Raw genomic sequence first — 18,806 nt, forward strand, 5'->3', positions numbered from 1 at the left:
CTCACATAAACTGTACATAAACACTTCTGCGCGTTGACAATGAAACGTATCCAAGCACTCCTAAAAAAAGTACTGGATAGTACCCATATAATACGAGTACTATCGATTGCTATGCATATGCTACTAGTACTTGAATAAATACAGGTCGTATTCATTCAAGTTAAATTGTGAAATAATTCATAGTATTTCACTTATTGCTACCGTAGGAATCCATATAATAGAATCAACTTTTGGTGCGCTGCGGACTAGGGCATCATAAAAAGTGCGCAATACTAAAGTATTTTTAAAATAGCGTGCATTCCTCAAGATAAAACCAATCATCTTTATAGATTTACTGTGAGTCTGCAATGTACAGAATAAATTTCCAGTCCTTCTCAACCGTCACACCAAGATTCTTAATATTGAAAGGCGTTAAGTACCTTGATAATAAAATTATGTGACATTTCATGACACTAAAAGGTAATCGGTTATCAAAAGCTCACTTCTATATAAAGCTGTAATCTCTTTAAAATGTTCTAGTCATCCGCATATAATAAGAATTTTGCCGTCTCTATGTCATAAATGAACAATAGAGATACCAATGGACCCAAAAATGAAAAAAAAATATTTTCAATACACATAAGAGTTAAGGAAAATTAAATTTCACTCACCGATAAATAATGAATCTACGATGACAATTACGGCTGCTAAACTGTTATATTTTTTTGGTCAAAGGTGTTTCAAATAAAAAAATGAATTTTACTCTTGAGAATTTGACTAATAATAATTTATTTCGTAAGGTGAACTGCCATTATAGTGTGCTGGGGATTGCTTTTAGGATTTGGACTTATTTGAGCATTTTTGGAGGCGTAGACAAAATTAAATTAATTTTGACAGTCTGTTTTAAAAAGCTCTTAAAAAAATCCCGTACAATTAGAAACAATGTAATTTAGGATTTAATTGTTGGTTGCAAGAAAAAAACAAAAGAAGAGTTATTTGCATTATATTATTTGCAGGAAGGACATGCCCATAGTTACATGAATGGATTAAAACAAGTGTGAAAAAAATTACCTAAAAATAGGAACGTCCCTTTGTAATTTAGGATGCCGCAAAAAAAAAGTTTAATTACTCCGGAAATTGCTAATATATATTTGCAACGTCAACATATTCATTGCTTCGACAGAAATAATGAACAAATAATTTATTAGATGTTACAAAAAAAATTCAATAATGCAGAGTGTAAACATAAATACTTTTCTTATAACCTGCCATTTTTTTAAGAAAGTGTAATTTGCCATTTGGCAAATTACACTTTGAATTGAATTAAAGCATATGTTGAATCGGTTGTAAACCTTAATTTAAAATAAATATATACAGATTAACCTAAATTGGACTTATGAGCTACCGTAGGCTTGCAGTCGACCGTTTGGGAATCACCGACTTTATTCAATGTTTTGTACATTCGTATTTTTATACAACGAAAGAGTAACCTTGACTTATTTGTTTTATGCAGTCCAAAGTAGCGTTTTTTTGCTGCTATACCTCGTTTACTAATTTTAGATAGGTGTGAAAAAAACTTGTTTATTTACTTTTTTTATCATAATTTTCATGTATTTTTGTTTATATACATGATGAAGCATTTTTTTTATAAATAATGATACCAACCAGCATAATACATTTTTTTATAAATTACAGTCTCTTATTCAAGATTTTGACATAAGTTATTTATAGGCAATATATAATACAATTCGCAATACACTATATAAAAATCCAATTTAATAAATAAATTGCATACACAAAAATGTATGATATTACATATTCGAAAAGCTTTTCACCGTTTTTCTTAGAGTAATGCTATCGATAGCATATTGCGCTAAGCTCCTTTATTTAATAAAATTGATATTTATTATAAATATAAAGACGAACAAACTAGGTTTTGGCGAAGAAGCAGCAAAATGAAATTCTTCTATCGAAATCCTCTTATGAGGCAAGAAACACGAACGCTACGAAACATAAACACGACCGCCCTGTGATCTCTTACATACACATGTCGTGCATATGTATATAGTGCATGCTTATATGTATGTATTATAGGTATATTTGTGTGCAGTCTTATGAGGCAAAAATAAGTTTTCTACAATCCCCGGGGACACTACCCTTTAATAAAAGTATCGATTCTACGCATTTGCTTCTTTCGTTTTTATCCAATAACCGAAGCTGTGTTTGTTTCATGATGGTGTTTTATTTTATTATTTTTCTTATGATAACTACAATTTTATCATATATCTAACAAAAAGCTTTTATATTAAAAATATAATGTATATAACCATAATCAAAAATATCATACAAATATACTATTTTGGTATATCTTAAATATGCATAAAGAAATAACACATTAATAAATAAGATAAATATAAAATAAAAAAACAAGGTTTATATTTTTCATTTTATCAACTAAAGAATTACCACTTTGCATTAAAAAATATTTTTTATGACATATTCTATTTAGAACAACAACATTATTTAGTTTTGAATATGAAAATGATAAAAATCTAATTTACCGCACAAAAGTGATTTGGGTGTACTATTTTAGGCAGATTCTATCAGCATATAGAAAACATACGCAATAAACACTAATCTTTTGAAGGCTTGTATAATATAATCACCGTCACAGTATTGTTGAAAATGTTGCCAAATATTGCATTCGACTCACTTCTAAAATAAAATGTCTCAACATGTTTAATCATGCCCATTTATTATTACTAGACTGTATTTACTTTATTTGGAATAATATTTATTATATTTAAGCTTAAGATACCAACAAGATATTTCAAAAATTCATTTTATAAAGCACTGCATACACGCACCACACTTTTTTCGTTCAAGAGCGAAAAAAACACGCTACATTGCAAATTGTTTAGATCGAATCAGAGTTCGTTTGAACCAATGGACGAGAAAATTAGTTTCGAATCTTGGTTCGCATACTCGATGGATTTTTTGCGGATATCCGCGCAGAATATTTATTCCTCATTTTTTTATCCCTCCAACATACGATTTTTTCCCTTCCAGCTCCATCTTCTTATCCCTTTAATATTTTATGTGTGCGTTCCGTTTGGAAGAAGTCGGTTATGTTCCGGTTCCGGCAAACGTGACTTATGGATGCCGACGCCGCCAATTGGTTTTTATTGAGTTAACGCGCCGAATATTATTGTGTTACGGCCAAGTTATACGGCGGAACCGTAAGTTCGGTCTTTTAGCATGCACCGGTTTGGAACCGCGCGCTGAATACCAAATTACAACCGCGGATATAATGCGAACGGCGATAGTTTCGCCGCATTTACGCGGAAAACTTGCCGAGGAAAGTTTCCGTTGCTGAGAAGAAAATTATGCAGAAGAGCGAATCGACGGAATAATTTAATATGTGTGTGTGCGGTTATGGCTGTCGTCCGCTGTGAAACTTAAAGCTCCGGTTCCAACGAGGCAGTGAGCGGCTGTGACATGACCATGCGCGGCACAATGGTGTGACTTGTACAATCTAAGCAGACCTTATCAAATAATGATAAGTCCTTCTAGAAGTCATTGGTTCTTGTTTTCAAGTCCGTGTCCATGGAAATAATAGTCAGAACGTCGATGTGTAATGGAGTTCAATGTATAAGTCCAGTTTTATACGGCGTAATATACACCATCATGCGTGTAAACCGCATGTTGGAGGGGGTAGGTTTTTTTTAGTCAAATGCTAGGTTCGTGAGCACAGTTTGCAGGACTTCAGACGCGCGTCTGGCGTGCCTCTTGATCGACCATTTTCTAAGTTTCGTTACAAAAATTGCCAGAAATGTAAAATATTCTTTCGCTGGTTAACGCCGGGTAACGGGTTAAATACTTTTCAAAGCAACAATTAAAGGATTTTAATTTTTTGTCCTTTTATTTGTAGACTAGTTAATATTTTGTTACTTTTCTATTTCCTACCATGTAATATTTTTTATCTTCAATTTTTTCTATATTATACAATATATTGCTTTTTTATCATCATCGTGGCGCATAGGGTTTAACCTGTTAGGTCACTGTGGTTTTAATTTAATTTAAATGAGTAAATAAATTATGCTATGATCATCTCTTATGTAAATTAAGCTTCCTACTCTTGAACCATTCCATTTAAAAAACAATTTACTGATTTAACATAGCTGGCAATTTCTGCGTCAGTGTGTTCGGGCCTTACGTTTACGGGCTTGACGGAAAGATCGATGTCGTTAATAATGGATAACATCAACGCTGTGAGTGTCACGTCTCGTTAATATAATCTATATTTATAGATTGTAAGAATTTTATGTCGATGAATTACTTAGTAAGATTAATTAGTGCTGGGAAATTGGTTTAAGTGTTTGCTAAATTGATGGATAAATTAGAAGCATACATATGTTGGTAAAATTGCTGTTAAGTTGAAATATATTCTGATACATATAAATTAAAACATTTAAATATAAATAATATTAAAAAATATGCTTATTTATAGCATGCACATTTTAATTTTAAATAAAAATAATAGTATTTATTTGGTTTGCAAAATGGCTTAAAGATTTGCTGAATTGATTGATGATTTAGCTTAGATCTACATAAAGGATTGAGTATTGGCTAATAATTTTTTGAATTTTAAATATTTCTTACAAATTAAATTTTAGATGCGCTAGTCATTCTGTAAATATGAAAAAATTAAATCTACAAATTTTAAGAAACAACAAATTGACGAAAAAATATTTTTTAAAGTTGTAAAATATTTTTACGAAATTAATTTATGAAATTTCTGTGATGATAATTTATGGAAATATACGTACACATACATATGTACAAGCATAATTTAATTTTATATGAAATTGCTAATTTTATGCTATATAAAAGTGCTTATTTTACTAAATAATGTGTGAAAGTTATAAAATCACAAAATTTGTTACTGCAATGCCACTTATATTTGTTAAAAGTCTATTCTACAATAAACTTAAAAAAAATTGCACTGCTGTAAAATTATCAGCGCTATTATATATTACTTGTTTTTAAATTTTAATTAAATACTAAATTAGAGGGTGTTATTTTTACTGTAAGCCCAAAGGAAGCAGGTTTTCTGAAAACGAGCTTGAACTCTGGTGTCGTTAATCTTCTAGAGTGCATAAGCTTAGTGGCGCAGATTCCCTGTGTGTAGGCAGGCACCCTGGGGTATAGTTTTTGTGGCGCAGTTTTAAAGGCTGCATTTTAATTACATTCATATTTTTATATTGTAGTCTATTTTGTGTTTTTATTTATAATCATTGCGTTATTTATGTAATTTTATCGAGAAAGAAATTAAATAATAGTATTCTAATATAAACAGATAAAGATAAAAATCTCACCTGAAACAAGCTAAGTCAAAAAAATAAATGAAACGAAGGGAATAGAATAAGTCTCAGAATAGCTCTTGCAGAACAAGTTTAGTTGGAATATTAAGTTAAATGTGCACCCCCCTTTAGATTGATTCCAACCAATGAAGTCATGTTGATAATTCAATGAACTCGAACCGAACGAAGACAAATTGAATTCGCTTTGAGTTGTTTCTTTTAACTTTTAGCATAAAGTGACTCCCTCCGCAATATCGTGCCTCAAAACTAACGAATAAAATAAAATAAAATATTTTAATATAAAGAAAGAATTTTCAATATAATTTTATTTTGCTCTAATAATAGCAATAAACTATTTTATTACAAAAAAAGAATCAGTAAAATATGTTTTAAAATAATATTAACATAGACATCTATTGATATTCACGTAAATTTTTTTTAAAAATAATAATAATTTTTTTACAATATTATATTAAATTTGTTGCAATCTCAATAGATGTCTCTCTTAAATTTGCATTTTTATTTATATTTCATTAATACATAATTTCATTTTATTATTTTATAAATAAATTTCGATAATCACTCTAATTTGTTTGTGTCATAATAAATATTTTTGTTGAACATCCTCATATATATTTATTGCAAGAGTAGCATCTTCACGATATAATCTAGCATAGTCGCGGTCTTCCTAGCAGTACTGCTAGACATTGTGTATTATCTTCATATATGAATACAACGACTAATTGGATCAAAGCATTTTTTCTCCCAGAAGGGAAGCATGAATAAGTTGGTCATAAATCCAACTTCATAGGGCGAAGTCCTGCGTTCTGTATGACGGCAATAAGTTACGTCCGCTTCGTTGTAGGTTGGCTGGTTGGTCTCTCGTGAAATGCTAACTGGTCCATTCGTTTAATTTGGACAAGTATGGTCGCCGGGGCGAAAAAAAGGCAACCAAGAGAGTCTCTCATAAATACTCGAGAGCCGATCCCGCCGGAGACTTCATTACGAATGTATGCAAAAAATAATTGACATCTTCAGTATGGCATACGTCTTCGCGGTGCTCCGAATGAATTTATTGTACCGCTTTCCCCGCCAGGATGGGACCCCTTTAGAAAACCCTTTGACGACTATATTAGAAAAGACCGAAGACACTTATTGGCCTAGGCAGAGTTTTATGACTGTCCCGATACGGATAGTATGCAAGTTGAGAGAAGTACAAAATTGGTCATGTAACATGGAAAGTTCATAAGACAAGCATCTTAAAAAAACTTCTCTATATTTTCCATTTCTATTTAATAAACAAAACTCAATTGTGTGCTTGAAAATTTGTATTTTAAAATATCAATAATAATACACTTTGTAATTGCAGAAATTTCAAAAATTACTCACATTTCCAAGTCAATATTGTGAGCTGTGAACTTAATTAATTTCTGGTATTGATTTTTATATTTGTTTAAAATAAATATAATAAACTAGTATGTCTAAAGTTGTTAATTATAGCAATATTTTTTAGAGTCATTTTAATGATTATGTGGGGGTGTCAACCACCTGCACAATTATTCTAGATGTCATTCGAACGACTGTTTCAAGCAAATGTAAAAAAAGTTCTTGAAAGTGGGGCCTGACGATGGAAGACTAAATAAAAACGTTATATTTTTCACGGAATATTCCTCTTCTACCCCTTTGTTAACGATCACCGAAGTGGCCATTTGCTCGTTTCGCTTTTAAGGCGTAAACACATTTCGTGGGTATGTCCAAGAAGCGATGCAATTGTCTCAACAACATTCCCAACTGCGATTCACCAGAGCTGTCTCGAACCAGCAAAATAAATTATGTGACACTTGGTTACACTGGAAGAAGAACAAACGATTTGTACCTAAAACGCATAGTCTATGAAATATAAAACGTCAATAAATCAATGACTAAACACAATTATAAATAAAATGTTACTATTAGAAAGCATGCGATTTTAAACGTTGTCCACTTTAAATCTAGCAATTTATTTTTTATCTAACCGTAAAAATTTCACGATCAAACATAATAGGAACACACCACAGGAAACGCATTAATATCGGCATGTCAATTTTTCTCCATCCAGCATCCAAAAAATGACAGGAAACGGACAGACATATGCTCCATCTCAAACTCATCCTGAACTGAAAAAAAGGATAAAGAACACGAACGGATAGAGCAATCGCTAATTGATCACCGTTCGATGCACAGGATGAGTTTTTTGATCGTCCGACTTACGCACACAGTTATGACGTCACACCAATCATTATTATATTTTTTCTTTATCCGTACACCCAAACTAGGCGTTGTGTTTATTGATTTTCGATCGAGATCTGATGAATGAAGCCACAATAATGGTTACTGTTCAATATTGCCGAGTAACGGACTCATATTCGATAGTCATCCTATTACCTCTCTTTTTTTATACATGCTCAAATGAAGTTTGTTTTTAGTCTTATACCTAATATAATAAATATGAAGTCAATTGATAAGTTCATGCATATTCGTGGTGTTGGACTTTAAACAAAAGGGAAAAGAGCCTATTGTACCAACCGACAAATTTAACTCATGTTTTTCCACAATTAGCAATTATTTTTATAAAAACTATTACTATATATAAAATAAGTTTTTTCATGTGTCGTCGCTTTATTTTAAAAGCTAGCATGTATAGTTTTTTGTTATCAACCATTTTAATTATAAAAGATACATAGTTTCAAACAATACCAAATAACTTATGTAATTAACTATAACAAAAATAATACTAAGGATATAAATTAACAAAAAATATCACAATAAAAGCAATATAAAAAACAAAAAACACAACTAGAAACACAGTTTTGGAACAAATTATCTGGGGGGCGCAAACCCTCGGCGACGCGTCTTCTGGTTGTTGTTGTCGGTGTCGTGACATAAAACTGACTCTCCTTGTTCTATGAATGCAACAATAATAACAATATTTATTGATTTATTGTAATCAATTTTAAAAATGCGATTAAAATTGATTTCTGGATACTTTGTTTTAAAAAAGGACAATATGTTTTGAAACCTATTGTATAAATTTCAATAACATAATTAAAATTTATAAAACTATCGAAGGCAACATATAAACAAATATTTTCCTCCTAATTTTAAATTTGTGGAATTTTTACTACATCATCACCGCGACGCTCGCCCAAATAATCTTACAGCATTTTTGTCGATCTTCCGGCTCGTTTTTATGGTTCGGTTAAGTGTTGAACCGCGGTTTAAAAACAACGCTCAAAATACAACATGCAACCGGTTCAATACGATAATTTACGTGACGTGCAAGTGCGTATATTACATTACAGACATACCATAATGCATATTGATCGATTGACGTGTGAAATACGTAATCACACTTTAACCTCTCGATCTTCGCGTGTTACGAGACACGAGGTCGTAAATTACACACCCAGATACGACGACCTATCATGGAAATCAATTATGCTTTTTTTCGTCCTTATTGAGCCATATTGGGTTTTGTGGCAATTAAATACAAGTGCTGCCACCGCTCTGAGAAGGGACTTCCTGGGATAAGGTGTTATTACGATGATTTAGCATTTAGCAATCGAAATGCTTTAGCCCTATGCACATATATGACCGATGGTAATAATTATACGTGTGGAATCTTACTGAGAGCTTTTTGTGCTTATGTAAATTAAAGAAAATCATATACAACCTCGCTCACATGATTTACAGACTCATCATTAGCGGTTGCTTAATGTGTGTCAAATTTTTAAGATTTACAACGAAGGCGCCACGTGTTGTAAATAACTTAAATGTAATTGATGAGCATTATAAACAATATCACAAGATCCTATATCAAATCTGATAAAAAAAACTAATCTTATCACAAGTGCTTGTAGTGAAGTTAATTTTATTTGTTATGTTTTAACGTAAAAAATGAACATACTTTTAAACGTGTTTGTGAGGCGCTTTTTATATAATTAGCATAAATGTTAATTAATTAAAACTAGTAAATAACCGAGCCACTGTATGTGTGGGGCAACTTAGTAGTTTTAATTTATTACGTCTACATTTTATTGTAGCTCAAAAAGCGATGATAATATTTTATAAATACATAAGTAAATACTACAAGAGTTATACAACATTGCATAAGAGGAGCGCTTTGAAAGTTAAAAGACCATTATTAAATTTTAATACAAAGTTTTCTTTACAAATTATGGTATAAGTAAACTTTGAAAAGTGTTACAGTTTTATAAATAATAATAAATAATTTTATATTTTGAAAAGGACAATTATTTTACATTATGATCATAAAAACATAATAAATTATATTAAAATAATAAAAATTATATTATTTCTACTATTAAATTTGTCATTTTTTATATTTCGTATTTATGACACTTATTTATTAATCTCAAAAACTTTTAATAAATATAAAATCATACTCATACATAATTTATACTTTTCAAGTCCTTTTCCAGTCATCTGTATTTTTATTATTTTTTTGCTTAATGCCTTGATTTTTACCAAATTTTTAATCAGAATAAATTATTAAACACCTTAACTCATTATTTTTTGTTTACATTATAGAAATTAATTTATTTTATGCAATTTATTGCTACAAAAAAAAATATTTTCCATCGTTCTTTTACATATTAAAAATAAAATTACAAATTCTCTCAATGTAACTTTACTCTAAAATAGAATAATAATTTATATGTTTATTCATATAAATACTTACTAATAATAAAATTTAATTATGCACTAGAAATTAAACTTTAAAGTAACTGAAATATTGATTTATTTATTGTTAATCTTCTGTTATAAGATGAAAACAACAGACATAAGTTCAAATTCATTACAACTAGGGCATCCAAATACCCGGACGAATTCATTACCCGGTTCTACGGGTATTTTTTAGGAAATGACCGGGTACCCGGTTCGGTTCCGGGTAATTTTTGTAAGCCGTTAAGAGTCCAATTTTTATTATATTTGAATCTTAGATTAAATATGACGTGATATATTTAATTTTACTTTAACAATTAATATCATTTTTTTTAAAATAAGGTATTGAAATAAAATCAATAGATTATGTAATTATTAATACTTTACTCAATCGAAATATACATATACTTACATACTACATACATGTGTAACAATATAAAACCGAAATATTTATTTTAACACATATTTGGCAATAATAATACAAATTGCACATGAAAAATATTAGAGAAATAAATTTTAATAAAATTATAAAAGAAATTAGATGATTGTATTTATTATATGTATTATATGTAGGTAGAGAAATTTTATTTATTCTAATTTTATTTTATTTTTATTTACTACTGCATCCTTTCAAAATAATCCTTATCTATGCATTCGCTTATCTCGAAATCTATAGGTCGCTAAGTGTTGTCCCTTTTTTTGTCGTTCAAAGACAAGAACGCCGATTCGGCTCTTCCATTTAATTTGAAATAATGGAAAAAATTATTTAAATGAAATTAACCGGATACCCGTCAAAAAATACCCGGTTTTCGGTTTCATGAAAAACATGGCGGGTAACCGGGTACCCGGTTCTGGTTCTACCCGGTTCGAATGCCCTAATTTCAACAAACAAATCCTTTGTACGCGTAAATCGACTAAATTCACCCAATAGATTTTTTTATCTCTTTACACAAAAATCATTTAAAAAAATCGCTTTTCAAGACAAACCTTTTTTTTGTGAATAAACAAAAAATATCATTTTAAATAAATAAAAATTATAAAATCAGAACATACTTTCAAATGAGTTAATAACAAATGAATAGTCACCACCGACATCCCAGAGCTTCCTCACTTCCTTCGCACGCCTTCCACACAAACACGCGCATCATCCTTGAGTATGTTTGCTCGCATTTGTTTGTTTTGCTTCTCTTTTCTTTTATTTTTGTTTCTACTCTTTTTTTAATCTTACAGATGGAGCGCAAGTGGTAGCCGCGCAGAACAAGTTGCAATTTCCTCCGTACACGCCGGAGGAGTACTCGCCGGCGAGAGAGAGAGTGAGTCGGTGCCCATTTGAATATTGGATACATTCATCCTGTCAAACGGGAATGAAGTGGTCTGGGCCGGGATACAAGTTAATTGCGGCTACCCGAATGATTTAGCTTATTTATTCCAAATGAATTATTTTTATTGCCCGCTGACGGCGAACGAGCCACCGACGTGCGCAACCACGCAACCAGCAAACGCACTGGTCGTCAGGGTAACTACTTATTCACAGGACTTCATCTCTAAATACTTAAATTGTCTGATGACTAATAAGCTCAGAACAGCTTTCGGTGATTGTAAATATTATGGTTATTATTAAGAAATTTTATTGGAAATGAAAATATTCGATCAATCTTGCGAGTACAGCCCATATAATTTTAAAATTTTGAGACCCACATCTATATCAATACTAAATAAAGCTTCTGACTTTGCATTTCTTAACCAAGATTTTAAATAAGTAGCAAAAATATTTGGAAAAGTAATAAACAAGAAGCTAAGTTTGATAATAAATATTTCACAATAGAGGTTTTAACTCAATTTTTTTTAATAATTGCAAAAATTCAACAATGATGTCCTTTAATTAAATTATTTGTCTATTATTAAAAAATCTTAGTTCTAATCCTAATTATCTTAAGAAACCGGTAATCAGCTTAAATTAAATAATAATGAACGAAAAATACAAGATCATTTAAATAGTTTTTCAACTTTTTAGATTCGCATATTGAGCATACTATTTTTGCTGATCTTCAAATTGATAAAAACGCTAAAAAAATAAAACCATAATGTTTTTTAACGATAAAAATATACAAAAAATAGTAGCGAAAATCACAGTAATATTATACAATAATATTTATATGTACATATACTGTATATAGGTAGTAATAATAAACTACTTTTTTTTCAGGCGCGTACGGTGAGATACATTCTCTTTCGCTCGCTCGCGTGTTAAGTGACGAGAGTGAGTGAGAAGAAGTGGCTTGCGGAACGCATGTAACGCACGCCATGATCTCTGGCTCACTCACCGTACGCGCCTGCGTCTTTTTGCATTTAATATTTATAAAAAAAAAAAAACAGTTTTTCTTACAAATCTTATTAAAGTTTTTCGAATAAAAAAAATTATACAAAATTTATTAAGAACTAAAATTATCTATGATAATTTTCTAATTTATAGTTTATACATATATGTTTTAAATATATATATATATATATATATATATATATATATATATATATATATATATATATATATATATATATATATATATATATATATATATATATATATATATATATATATATATATATATATATATATATATATATATATATATATATATATATATATATATATATATATATTTATGTATATGTATATGTAAATATATATATATATATATATATATATGTGTGTGTGTATAAATATATTTTAAAAAGAGTGAGTCTTTATTCTCTAATCAATTAATGGATATAATGATTTTTTAATAATTAGTTCATGAAGTTTAACTTAATGATTGTTAGATAATATTAGTAAGAAATGCAAAATATAAATTTTGGAACATAATTTTATTCACACTTTTCTTTTTATTTACAAAGATATTAGGCTTTTATAAAAAAATCTAAATAGTTGTATTTTATATAAATAATATATTTAAAAAATAAGGCTATGGCTTTTCTTTTTTTTTTGGATGCAAATGTAGTTTATATTTTGGCAAAAAAATTTGGTGTTTCACTTTAAACTTTCATTTACCGTAAAGAAAATTTTGAGATGTAATCTAGTGTTTTTTGCCTATAAACTGCTATTTTTTGTGTATTATGATAAATAGAATTAAGTAAATTGTTGGGCAGTGCAAAAATTAAAATATTTTATTTTCCCAATTAGATAAACTTTTTATTGGAAATATCTTGTAAATATACTTCAATCAATATATAAAAAATAAATAAATATTATGGGTTGCTTGTTTGTAATTGTATAAATTATTAACTTACAGCATAAAAATGTAAAGGTTTAACTATGCGGTACATTTTTTATATTTTCCTAAAAAAATGGAAATAAATGAAAAAAAATCTTATTTAACTGTAATTGTATATGAAAAAATAACAAGAACTCTATCGTCACAATTTCTATTTAACTCATAAACTGACATTTTACTGCCTAAAAAGTTTCAGGTTTAAATGCTATAACATAGAAAAAAATAAATAAAAATGTAATAATTTTAATTCACAAATTATTAAATATGTGCTATGCATAAAGTTTACTTCTCTCAAATAGTAGTGATTTTGTATTACTGACAAACATATTTTTTAACTACTTGAAACATAACCTTTTATTAATAACTCCCAAATAACATTTAAATGCATTTAAAAAAAGCCTAATTTTTTAATGTGCATTTTTAATATGATTTTTTTTTATTTTTAATGTGTTATCAATATGATTATTAACGATAATATATATGAGAAAAAATCAAAAATAATTTATATAATAATTTAAATAAATTTATTATATCATGAACATTATGACTACAGAAATCTGCTAATATGAAATAAAAGCTATTAATCTTATTTTATTGTAAATATATTTCATCTCAGATTAATATGTAAGTTAGTCTGAGTGTGTTTTATGTATTAATCTGTCTGCACAAAAATAGATTTTAGATTTTTTTTCTATAATGAAGTCCTTAGATATATCTGAAATAATATAGATATTTTTTAAATTACCAAATACCTCTGTAAATTTGTATTTAATAACATAAAAAATCTGTTCATTTCATGTGTAAATTATCTATAATTAGATGCAATAGATAAAACTATCAATACAAAATATATTAATACGAAATTATATAAAGACTTTAATATTAGTATATGAATTTGCCTTTACTATGTTTATTTTTGAACAATAAAATGGTTTAAAACCTAATATTTTATTTATTATTTTTTTGTAATTTATGTAAACATATTTAATTCAAGTTTTATCTAAGACTTGAATTTAAAAATGCAAGAATAAAATAAATAAATCTATAATGTATCATTTTACTTTTATTTTGAATTTCCAGAAACTCGGAAATGTATAGATAATACACGCAGAAAAGGTGGAACTGTGTGGTGAATGAGTAACAGCTGTATAAATTGAACGACAGGTGTACACTAAAAGTTAAAAATTTTGCTGGCATGCCATTTGGCTGGGAGATTAATGGATGTTTTCTTGTGATAAAGAGTTTCGCTAAAGCGCTGGTTTAACGAAATTGTGAACTCATTTATTTTTTTAACGAAAGGGTTTAAGTTTTTATTTAATGTGTTTTCCGTACTAATTTATAGTGAATTTAATAGTTGTTATATCTTACAAATCAACAACCCTGTTTAATATTTTTTATTATTATTTTTATGACGTATTTATAAACGCCGTGGCGATATGTGAAATGTTGCGATTGAATTGCGTGGGTGTTTCGAACTTGAGAGCTTCGCTGGTTGGAACGGAATGAATCATATCAACAATGCGGCCAACTTATTACATAATCCAATAAAAGCATTACATTGTGATGTCATAATTCTAATGTGCCAGTGGCACTCACACGCATGCGTGCCACTGCGATGATTTATGACCGATAATACCCATAACCAGAACTTTCATGGATTCGCTGCAAAAAGACCAGCAAACGACGCGAAAAGCTTCTAGCGCGCGAGCTTTTGAACTTAATCTCTTCTCGGGCTGTTGAACTCAAATTTCTGATGAACGCATTTCTGGAGCAAGCTTCACATCCACTACTTGAAGAACTTTATTCTAAAGCTTTATATATATTAGAAATAAATAAAATTGAGTTGTAATAACTTTCTGAAAATATTTTATAAAGACGAACTAGAAAAGTTATGACTTGAACTATATCGGAGATATATACTTGTTATTCTATTATTTACTATTGAAAATATCGAAGAAAAAATATCCCGTTTTTTAAGAACATTATTGTCACTATTTACAAAAAGTTTGACATTTTTGCAAATGTAACAATAGTAACAACTTATTTTATACGTTATTTAAAATTTCGACCATTTCTTCAGCACTATCACCAATGTGATAAATATAATATAAGTGTCATCTGCAAACATATTTTTGTATTATTTAGTTTCATTAATATTTATAGTTAACAACAAATGTTATGATTAATTATAACAAATTTTAATCATAGATCTTTAACACAGTAATAGTCAAATAATGTAAGATAATATGTATATCGAACAAACCTATCAAACGATGAGCACCAAACCAATATTTCAAGAGCTAATTATCATATTATATATAAAAACATATAATCAGACAAGCTTTGATACACAAATTAGATATCGAGTGATGGCACCTCACTTACAAAAAATGGATTATGTACCGACTTATAGATGATTGATGCTTAATGCGCATAACTAGATTAATTTAATGTATAAACGTAAATTATAATATCAATACTTAAATCGCTAATAAAGTAAGTGTTACATTATTTATTGAATACACTTTATTTATACATATATAATAAGAAAAAAGTAGGGCAATTTTTTTTGATCCCATATTATATCACCCTTCTAAAAAAATATTCAGAATCATAAAAATTATGGCTTGGACCCTTAAAACCCCAAAGTTTTTTTTTTAATTTTTTTCCGAATTTGATTTATATTTTTTTTTTATATCAAGAGTACGTATAAAGTGTATTCATACGTAACCAATAGATTATGTAGAACACATTAAAAAAATAAAAGTAAATAATTCATTTTTATTTTTTTAAAGTTCTGAATTATAAAAAAAATTGGTTTTGTACAGCAAATTTTATTAATAAAAAGAAAAGTGCATTTTATTTTAAATAATAATAATAAATACAAGCAAACGTTATTATATCAATATAAAGCTCACCTAACCGACGTTGAACTTTGTATTTAAAGGTACTATAAATGATATTAAGCACATGTCACCATAATGGCCACTTGAACAATTAAAAGATCTTGGCACTACAAAAAGAAATAATAGTCGAGACGAATATATGTAGCTAGTACATATTTTTAAAGTGTTCTGTTCCATTAAATAATCTTGAAAAACCATTGGTTTGGTTATATTGATTTTGTACGCGATCTTTAATATTATAAAAAATATTTTACTCGCAGGAAATTTAATAATATTATAAAATACATGACAATAAGAATTAAAAATTTTTATTAAAAAGTTGTAGTACATAAAATAAATAATTAATTACTGATTGTATGCAAAATTTCTTTTAATGTTATTAATACATTTTTACTAAACATTTAAAAAAACATACATATATACATAATTAGAATTAAAAAGTATTATTCTAATCTTACAGTTTAAATATTATTATTGTAAATAAAATTCAATAACAAATTTATAAACTTTTATAAACACTGATTTATGCTTTGCTTTTATTTAACCAATAGGAGCTTACATGGCGTAAATTGAATTTGCACAATATTTCATTCATGAAAAAACATTTACAAACCGCAAACTAGACTGAATAAATAAAAATGTATCTGCATAGATTTTAACTATATTTTTCTTGAAAGGTTCAGTTAACATGAAAATTTGTCACAAAAACTGCAGAATATTTGTACTATATTGGAATTGCTTATAATGCGATTTGTATGTCAGTGTTTTATTTTTTATTTATAGCTAACGCTGCTATGAAATAAATATTTTTTTACCTGCACTATTGCATGATATTTATTAACCTGCTCTAATTTTCGATTCGTAAAAATGTACCTAAAAAGCGGATTTGACTTTTATATGATATATCTATGTTGGCAGTTACTGATTTTTTTTTTTGCTGGTGTAAAATATTGCAAAAAAATTAAAAAAACCCTACTTTTATATTTTCACGTTATTTATTCAAAACGACAGTAATTCTAATATTGACTACATTTTGCTATGCCACCTTTACCTACTGTTTAAGAAAACAATTAAATCTGTATTGCCCCATATAAGCTGCATATCAATCATGTGCTTATTATAAACAATAATACCACAATACGAACTATTAATGTTATGATATCAAAATTAAAAGAATCATTACCAGCTTATGATATCAGAATTAAAAGAATATTTTTTTGCTACTTAAGATACACACAGCCCATATGAATGAACTAACAATTATTTTTTACCGTCATGTTAATATTAATCGATTTCGATACACATAATCCTTCAAACCTCGTTATAACCGTTTTCGTTTTTTTGCCATCATACTTAGGATCGGATTGAAACAACGGTACAAACTAAAGCTTCATACAGCGGTCATTTTAATTTGCAATAAAATCCGACCACGATCACATAATGGGAAACAAACGTACTGAAGATTATTATTATACACACAACGCAAAACAAATATCGCTTAACCATTGTATAGATATGTTTATATATATTTGTTCAGGTTTGTTATACTATATTTATATTTTATGTGTGCGGTACATAGTTGAGAGTAAGCAGAGCCCATGTCATCTACGGCGACATTATCGGTCGGACACATCTTGACGACCAATTAAATATTGGTACGAAAAATCCGAGATGACACGACGCGGAAACCGGAGAGAGAGATAAAGATGCTGTGTACAGATTGCCTTCTTTTCTATCGCGCGACATATGTAAATTTTCTATATGCATTAACGAGCTGTGTACTGCGTACAATCGCAACAACATTAACGGTGGCCTACAAGATATAAAAGCTTTGTATACGGTGCGAATCAGACGTTCAAGGATCAAATTATAAGCTGTAAAAGCTGCAGTGCCAAGATATTTAATGGTGGTTGTGCAATTGAATGTTTTATTGCTTATGCGTCCGATTAATACAGCGATTATGATATAATTAGGCAATTTAATTTAATTTTAATTATAATTTGCGATACAAACTTTAGAACACCCTTTTATTTATTTTATATCACCATGAACATCAATCCATTTAGCGAGCCTTAAAACGAGTTATTTTAATTTCAACGTCAAAGAAGTTTAGCGTCTGCTCTTTTTCGGCACCCTAATCTTAACCGTTAACCGTTATATAATTACATAATTAACAGTTCTGGACAGTTCTTGACATTGTTCTTTAAGTTCATCGATCGTTAAATGCCTATCAGAACAATTTTTTCTTTACGGTTTATTGAGCCATCTTAGTTTTGCATAAATATAAGTCAATTATTCTGTGTAAATCAACTTAATGCAACTTTGTTCGTACCCTTTAAAATATGTATCATACTTAACCTAATCTAATGATTAATATCGAAGTGATAAGTTTTTAAAAATAGCTCTACTAAAAAGCTACGATATGTATAATATATCCAAAAAATATTTGTTGTTTTCATAAGTATACACAAAAAACATAGTTTCAATTTATAATTTTACTTTAACCCTTCGACTGCATACGATATTTTCGTAGGCCATTTCGCACTTTACTGATTTGTGGT

The sequence above is a fragment of the Plectrocnemia conspersa genome, unplaced genomic scaffold (assembly GCF_051122295.1).
Source record: "Plectrocnemia conspersa isolate PC_06_02 unplaced genomic scaffold, ASM5112229v1 ptg000008l, whole genome shotgun sequence".
In the NCBI taxonomy this organism is placed as follows: domain Eukaryota; kingdom Metazoa; phylum Arthropoda; class Insecta; order Trichoptera; family Polycentropodidae; genus Plectrocnemia; species Plectrocnemia conspersa.